The sequence below is a fragment of the Argopecten irradians genome, chromosome 7, assembly GCF_041381155.1.
Source record: "Argopecten irradians isolate NY chromosome 7, Ai_NY, whole genome shotgun sequence".
Lineage (NCBI taxonomy): Eukaryota > Metazoa > Mollusca > Bivalvia > Pectinida > Pectinidae > Argopecten > Argopecten irradians.
Genome location: NC_091140.1, coordinates 46390547 through 46398759, shown reverse-complemented (window position 1 = coordinate 46398759; position 8213 = coordinate 46390547). Strand labels below are relative to the sequence as shown.

Sequence of the window (8213 nt, the reverse complement as noted above, 5' to 3'; positions counted from 1 at the left end):
ACTTTTGTGAGGCTTGAAATCTTGTCAAAAAAGGACTTGTGTGAACATTGTTGTGAAAGAGAATGGCCAGTATTGTGTGTGAAAGTTCGATGTGGGTTTTATTTTACATGTGTTGTCTACCTGTATTATCTTTGGGATTCACTGTGGAGTAATTAAAGGTTGGAAAACTGTGATCTAATGTGGGTCAAGTCGTTTTACTCGCACTACATGTCTATCAATAAAGTATCTCGTTAATCGTTTTACATATATTGGTTTATCTTACATTTTGTAAACACGGCATCCCGTCAAGTTCCTGGGATTATAAACCGCGAAATGTGGAGTTACTTTCCACGAAGTCTCTGTCCAAACCGCAGCTGTCTCGTCTCGCCCGGAATGAAGTTGGCTCCCAGATAAGCTTAATCTCGGAGGTTAGTAGTAAAATGTCCTATTTAACGTCCAGTGTAGAGATTATCGAGGGATCATATTTCCTAACCTTGAATATATGAAACCTGAAATTGACGGCAGAATTTCAGGTTAAAATTTTGACCTGAAATTGACCTGAAAGGAGCAGAACAGTCAATTTCAGGTTAAAAAACTAACCTGAATTTCACCTGAAATTGACCTGGATTTCACATTAAAATTTGCTGAGGTCAAATTCTGGTCAATTTCTTGTCAAATTCATGTGAAATTTTATATTCTGGTCAATTTCATGTGAAATTCTGGTCAATTTCGGGTTAGACTTTTAACCTGAAATTGACCTCAATTTTCTGAGGTCATTTTCAGGTGAAATTCTGGTCAAATTCAGATGAAATTCTGGTCAAGTTTTCATCATGACATTTTCAGATCAATTTTACTGTCAATGTCATTTCCAGGTAAATGGTTCACTTGAGCATCACGTGTTATTGTTAGAAATTGTATCCATGTTCTGAGCAGTAACTCAGGTGTGTGCAATCTACTCTGCTGAGGGAATGTTTGGTGAGTTTTGGTCATTTGGGTCTCTTATGTTGAAGGAAACATGATTTTTACAGTTACATGAAGAATATTAATTAAAAAGAGACCAATGAGATTGCGTTTTATTCCTTGACAATTTCAACTTTACTGACCATAAGGAATGAGTGTGACCACCCACATCCGCCAAAAAGTAGCAGAGGCAGGCTTAACAACTTCTACAAAACCATGCACTTCTCGAGAAAAAGATATTAAAGGACCAGCATACCAGTTACATATCAAAGGAGCTTATGGCCCTAAAACATTCCACAATGAAATCAGGTCACGCGAGTGCTACAGGGGTTGCAGCATACTCGCACATGTATTATAACCTCCAACGATAACAAACACGTACAGTCGGGTAATGCTACCATCAGGAGACAACCTAGCGAAGTCTTATAAGAAATTACAGAATAGAAATCAATTGTCTGACAAAAAAGTCACATTTTAACAAGTATTCTTCACCATAGCATATTGTTTAAGTTTTATATATATACGTACATGTTGTAAATACATTTATATATTAAAAGAAGAAACGACAATCACAGATTGTTTTGCCACTTCATAATAGCTTTAAACGATTCACATTCAAAGAGGTTCACCTTCTTCAACTTTTTTTTTTTCTAGGAACATCGATTTTTTTCGTAGAGGATCTGGAACACAGCCTAGAACGTTAACTCTCCTCCCCTTCCTCCCCCTCCCCATCCCTAGGAAAACAATGACAAAGTCTGTTTTCTGCTTTATGTTATTTATCTTCCAAAAGTCCTTTACTTGATCTTCTTGCCACTGCAATCCCTGAAATGTAAAAGAGAAACATTTACATTTCAACTGCACATTATCTACAAGTTATTTAGCTGAATCTGCGAACATAAAGTCAAAACTCAAAATAAAACTGAATGTAATATACTGGAGATGGCATACTCTGTTAACACTTTCATTACAGTAGAAGTCGGAATCATATTGTACACTGTTCTGCAAATAAAGAACACTTTGTCATCAAATGCATTGGTTTTTTTCCCTCTAAAATAGTCATAGTAAGATAAAAAAAAATGTTCAAGTTTCTCTTAACATTTTTTTTGGTTATATTAACAATAAATCAGATGACTCAGCATTACCAGTGTTTAATTAAATTAGATTTAAAAGTTTCAGGAAATATCATATATACATGTAACATCTGGCATGTTAAGATGGAATTTAAGTTCCTAAACATTTGTCATTCCAAGTGTTACACTGAAAAAATAATGGCCTGGTTATGGCCTTGAGGAATAAAGGGAGGGATATGTGGAAGATTATGAAAATATCATGTTCTTTTACTATTTTCTTAGTTTACTTTTAGCAATTTAAAGCATTGCAAATTTTGCCCTATGCGCTATTGTAGATATCGTAATGTTAAAAAGACAAATAAGTGACTTTGTTGGGCACTAGGTGTGTTCTGCTAAAAATATTTCTTTTTTGCTAAAGATAAAAGAAAGGTTTTAGTACTGGCATGTTTACTGTATATAGAATTCTACATAATTCTTTCATAAAATAAGTTATTGCAAAAGCATAAAGATGTCATATGGAATTGTTATTATGAAATAAAGCCAGTCCCTTATTTTCCACGTATGGTTCTTCATAAAGATATTGTGTGCGTGTAATATTTGATACTTTATTAGAAACCATTTACTGTATCGTTGTAACTGCAATAAGGTAATATTAGTCAGTCATGTCAGGATTTGCTTCATGTCCAAATATAAATACATGTATTAGCAACCTGCATAGCTAGAGATACCAACAGGCATGCTTTTACACTACAATTATAATTATTAAATATCCCCAAAAAACACGGATTTCATCACAAATATCAATACAGCAGTCAGTCAATTTATTATACAGCATAGGCCTACATGTACAAATGTAGTTGCCTGTTACAATATTTTACTCAACATGTAATTAACATAATAATAGGAAAACCAACAAATCAGAATAAATTAACAATAAATCTGTGTAATTATGACACTAGAATGTTTTATGAAAGGCGTGATGTTTTACATACAATGATAATTATTCTATATAGACAATGTAATTTGTAACTTGGTTTTTTTTAAGAACTTGTAAAAATTAATCGCATCTAGACTTTAATTTTAATAGGCCTAGCATAAAGTAGTTAGTACAAATGTAGTTCTACATTGTATTTGCAACAAATTAGCTACTGTTTTAGGGAAAAGATATCACCTTCTGACTGATCTTTTTTAATTCTTTTTCTTGTACAGGTACAGTACCCCTTTACTTAAAACCACTTTTAAATATAGTACTGACAATCAATAGGAGTATTTTATATATGTATATTGTATATTTACATACACCGTACATGTACAATTGACAAAACGTCAGGCTCCTGTGATTTACATGTACTGGCTAGCTATATATATAGGCTACTTCATACGTCATATTTTTCTGTATTTTGACAAAATTACAATTTACTGTCATAATTTTATTAAAATTTTCCTAATTTGGCAATTATTGCATAGTTATGGGGTTAACGAATCATATTCCTAGGGTAATCTAATAAAATAACCACAAGGAAAAAATATCCCAAGGGCCGGGTCAGGACCCCAAGGAAACTTTTCAAAAATATAGTCTGATCAACAAAAAAACAACCTCGTTTGTTTTATGAGAGAGAAAAAACTCGTCTTAATTTCATATTCATATCGATGGATTACCTGAAACAACTTCTTTCGCCTCTACTCATTTTCTACGGAAGATTGTCAACATCCCGGCCTCTGTAGTCAAAACGCGCACGTGCTGTTGTTTACGTCTGCTCGATATAGATGGCGCTCTAGTTCAAATCTAGATCATCGATATGTTTATCATTTACGGATCGGCGGAGTCAAGCATCCCATCGACCCAGATTGTATGGAGTCTGTGACAACAGATCAAGACGGTGGCCTATGATATTGTCACAATATTTTGATTATATCGTCAATATTAGTGAATGTGGTGTAATACATTACGATATATGATGTTTGCCGGTACACTACGACTAGGATCCCTAACTGTCAGCGATATTACAAGCAGCTTAACTATGTTATCGGAACAAAATACGACAATCACAAAGTAAGTTTGAGAAGCCAACATCTGATGAAAAACAAATCCTATGCCTCCCGGAAGCGGGGAGGTTCTGATTAAGACAGTAGTTTTAGTGTGTCTTTTTATGACTCCATATATTTACAAAGTACCTAAAATTAAAGCCAAAATAAATCCGTAAGAAAGCCCAGTCCATCTGACCCAATAAATAAAGGTATATACATTACATTGTATGTCCATTAGGCCTACTGTTTGTACTCTATGTAGAGTCTAGTAGTTTGTGTATCATCAGGTACTGTATGGAGTGTATGCATATCCATATTCAGTGAATTAGATTGTCACAACCCATACTGTAATGAATCCTTCGAATTACATTTATAATCATGATTGGCATGAAGAAGGATACATGTACATTAATTGTACCCTACATGTAGACTACATAGTACATGTAGAAATCTACATATAATAATTCTACATGTAGAACTAACTATATTTATAAGACTCAAGACTGTCATCATTCTCTTTTGTCCATAACCTTGCTTAAAATAGGCTTATATAAAGAATAAAGGTTAAATAAGAAATCAAATAAAACATGAACACTAGCTGTTAGTGTTATCACAACTTCAGTGTGGTAATTGTATAAATTCCACACCATTATGGATAATATATGTAAATGGTGAAGTTTACATTGGTATACATTCTGCAGCTTCACAAATCAATAAATATAGTGCATAATTTTGTACATGTACCTACCAGGAAAGGATCCCTTCATGTTTTTGACACAGCTTTTTTAATGAAAAAAAAATCACTAGACTAAGAAAATAGAAATACCAGAGTAGTGATGCTTTAATTTAGATACAATAATAATGTTATAATTAATATAATCCTGATTCAATGATGGCATTTATGTTTTGCAAACATTCTTTAATTTGTTCTTAAATTTATCTATGGTACATATTGTGTCAACTGAATATTAATTCAGATCCAAGATTGATGTTTCTTTGTGAATCTTATCAATATGCATTTTTTAAATACATAGATTATTCATAGTAAATAACTGACAACCAATGGCTAAATATAATTATATGATTATTTAATAATATATTTCTAATATTTTGCTATCATGTTAATATAGAATATTGAAATTAATTGTGGATACATGTATTTATAATTACATTTTGTATGTCTAGTCTTTGATGAGGACATTTATAGAACTTTTAACTGATTCGACAGTTCTGTAAAAGTTTATTTTAAGAGAACAGTTATCAGCATGGTGTAATAGGGAAAAGTAAATCTTTAAAGAACCTGACATGCAATATTGATTCAATAACCCCAAGTAAATACGGGTAGTTAACCTATAGGTAGTACATGTAGTTACATATACACAAAATGTATACATGTACATGTATATGTCAGAGATACAAACATGTTAAATTGCCATCGTTAGTTTATTTTTCTTTAATTTTCCTGATTCGACAGATTGATGTCTTTGAAATTAAACAAATAAACAATTTAAAAAAAATATTCTAGGACTGGGCAAGACGTGACAGTGTTTGAAAATTGAAGATGAGCAAACTAGCCATGCCTCTTGGGCTACGGAGATCAGGTATTTTTTCACGTCTGAAATGATTTCATACTTTAATACGAGTTGTCTTTCTGAAATTTATGAAACTTACTTAGTCAATATATTTCTTTTGTGACATTAAGTTCCTGCTTGTAAATTTTAAATAATGTGGTTAACATTTACCTTGTTTGAAACACATACATTTCTAATGTAAGAAATAAGGACTTTTCAGTTGGAGTTGGAGTATGCTTTTATACTAACCATGTAGAATTCTAAATACATGTTGTAATACCTTCGAATAGATCAAATGTCCATAATTAATCAACTTGGTAAAAGACACACAAATAGTTTCCAGTATGAATAACATGACTTGGTAATTTGACGAACAAATAAACAAAATCTTTTTCTTTTTTACTTGCGGTTAATTAAGACCAATACGTGTATTCATATTTTGTGCGTGCCGGCAAACCTCAGAAACATCTAGTAGAACATATTATCTATACACGTACATACGTGTACATACTATCATGATATTTACTTAGTCAACATCATATTCATTGTGGCATTTGTTTTTTATTTCTACTTCTTTAGGTTTTCTTTCTCCCTAAATGGACGGACTGCTGCCTTCTGTTGGTAAGAGATTGCAGATATCTGGGGCCAGTCAGTGCCTATAACCCCTCAATTGGAGTGAGGAGTCCATACTCTGTTTTTCTGAATTATTGGTTAGGTCAACAAGCGACGGCTACTCTCAAGTAACAGGCTTGACCATGGCAACAAGGGATTTGATTGGCTACAAGGCAACACCTCTGGTCATATACACAGCTCCATATATATCACACTGACAAAACCCACATCAATCCTTTGTACAAAGCATGTACATATATGTAAAAAATTAACTTCATCAGTGTATATACCAATTATTACCGACTTGTGTAATTATAAGTACAATTGCTATGTGTCAGAGCAGGAACTTTTGTACATACCGGTATATATATCATGCATAATTTGCAGTAAATGATCCAAAGAAAATTTGACCTGAAAGTCACCCACGGAAATCTTAACCAGAATTTCAGGTCATGATTTCTTGACCCAAACTTGACCTGAAATTGACCAGAAATTCAGGTCAAGAAATATTGTTCTGAAATTCAGGTGAAGATTTCTTAACCTGAATTTTAGGTCAAGATTTCTTGACCAGAAATTGACCTGATATTGACCAGAAATTCAGGTCAAGAAATATTGACCTGAAATTCAGGTTAAGATTTCTTGACCTGAATTTCATGTCAAGATTTCTTAACCTGAATTTCAGGTGAAGATTTCTTGACCTGAAATTCACCTGAAATTCACCAGAATTTCTCATGAAATTTGACCTGAATTTCTCTTGAAATTTGACCTGAAATTCAGGTCAAGAAATCTTAACATGAAATTGACCAGAATTTAAGGTCAAGAAATCTTGACCTGAATTTCACCTGAAATTAACCAGAATTTCTGGTCAATTTCAGGAGAATTTCAGGTCAAGATTTCTTGACCTATTTCAGGTCAAGATTTCTTGACCTGAAATTCAGGTTAGGAAATATTGGCTGGGTAACATTGGATCTGCAATAATATCACCTGACATTCTAGTTTTAGACTCTAACCACCATGTTTTCATAGGCGATATTTATCAACGGGCTACTAGCTTTTATTTAATCTGTACAGTTCACATGATCATTATTAATTTCCTATTTAATGATAGTAACATTCCAACCCCATAAAAAATTGTTAATTGACTCATACCCCAGCGCCAATGATTCCATAATCGTTTTAACAATTCGACGTATGGCTGCCGAGTGGATCATTTCTCTTCAAATGTGAATACAATTATTTAAGACATGGGGATATTAGCTTGATTACTGCTATCTTTGTCGTATATATATGGAGTCGACCCTCCAACTTCCTTTTCACTTTTTCATAGATATATCACAATGCTAGCAGTTGATGAAGAATGAATTGAAAATGCATTTTTGCAATTTTTAATCGCAGTTAACCTAGTTTACATTATGCATACATTTGTATGTTAGAAACACAATAGTGGAAGTGAGAAAAAAAACTACATTCGAACGTTTTACAGTCGTTGATACATATCTAAAAGTATCTAGACTATGTATTCATACTATATTCCACTATTGAAGTGTTTTCACATTTATATTAATAGTACATTTCAAAATGGAAGATTTAAATGCTTAAATGCACGATAAAACCTCTAGTCAACTGTAACTATTATCAATATGGTATCATAAAGCTCGACGACCTAAAATATACGTTATTTTTCATAAAAGATGAGCATGTTTTGTTCATATCTGAGTCATCGGTTAAATAATGGACAAACCACTTGTATCAATAGTGTGTGCTGTTTCTTCAACGTCTATTTAACTTTTGCAAATGTCGTGATCCAGGTACTACGTCAACGTTTATATCTGCGCATTAAAGTTGTATTGCTGCTAATTTCACTGTAACGATATGTAACTTAAACAGTTGATATTTAAACATTAAACATGTAACTTGACGATTTAGCTCCCCAAAAGCATATGTCGGCCTATAAGAGAGCCGAAATCTAGGAATCATATATTCCTGGTTTTGA

At 32.9% G+C, this 8213-nt stretch overlaps 1 long non-coding RNA gene across 1 annotated transcript; it reads left to right on the top strand.

Moving 5' to 3' along the window:
• The first annotated feature begins 3648 nt into the window (after positions 1 to 3648).
• On the top strand, positions 3649 to 6944 carry LOC138326964 (uncharacterized). The gene is made up of 3 exons (XR_011208990.1): positions 3649 to 4062; positions 5563 to 5638; positions 6188 to 6944. It is a non-coding gene; the product is annotated as an uncharacterized lncRNA (long non-coding RNA).
• The last annotated feature ends 1269 nt before the right edge of the window (positions 6945 to 8213 follow it).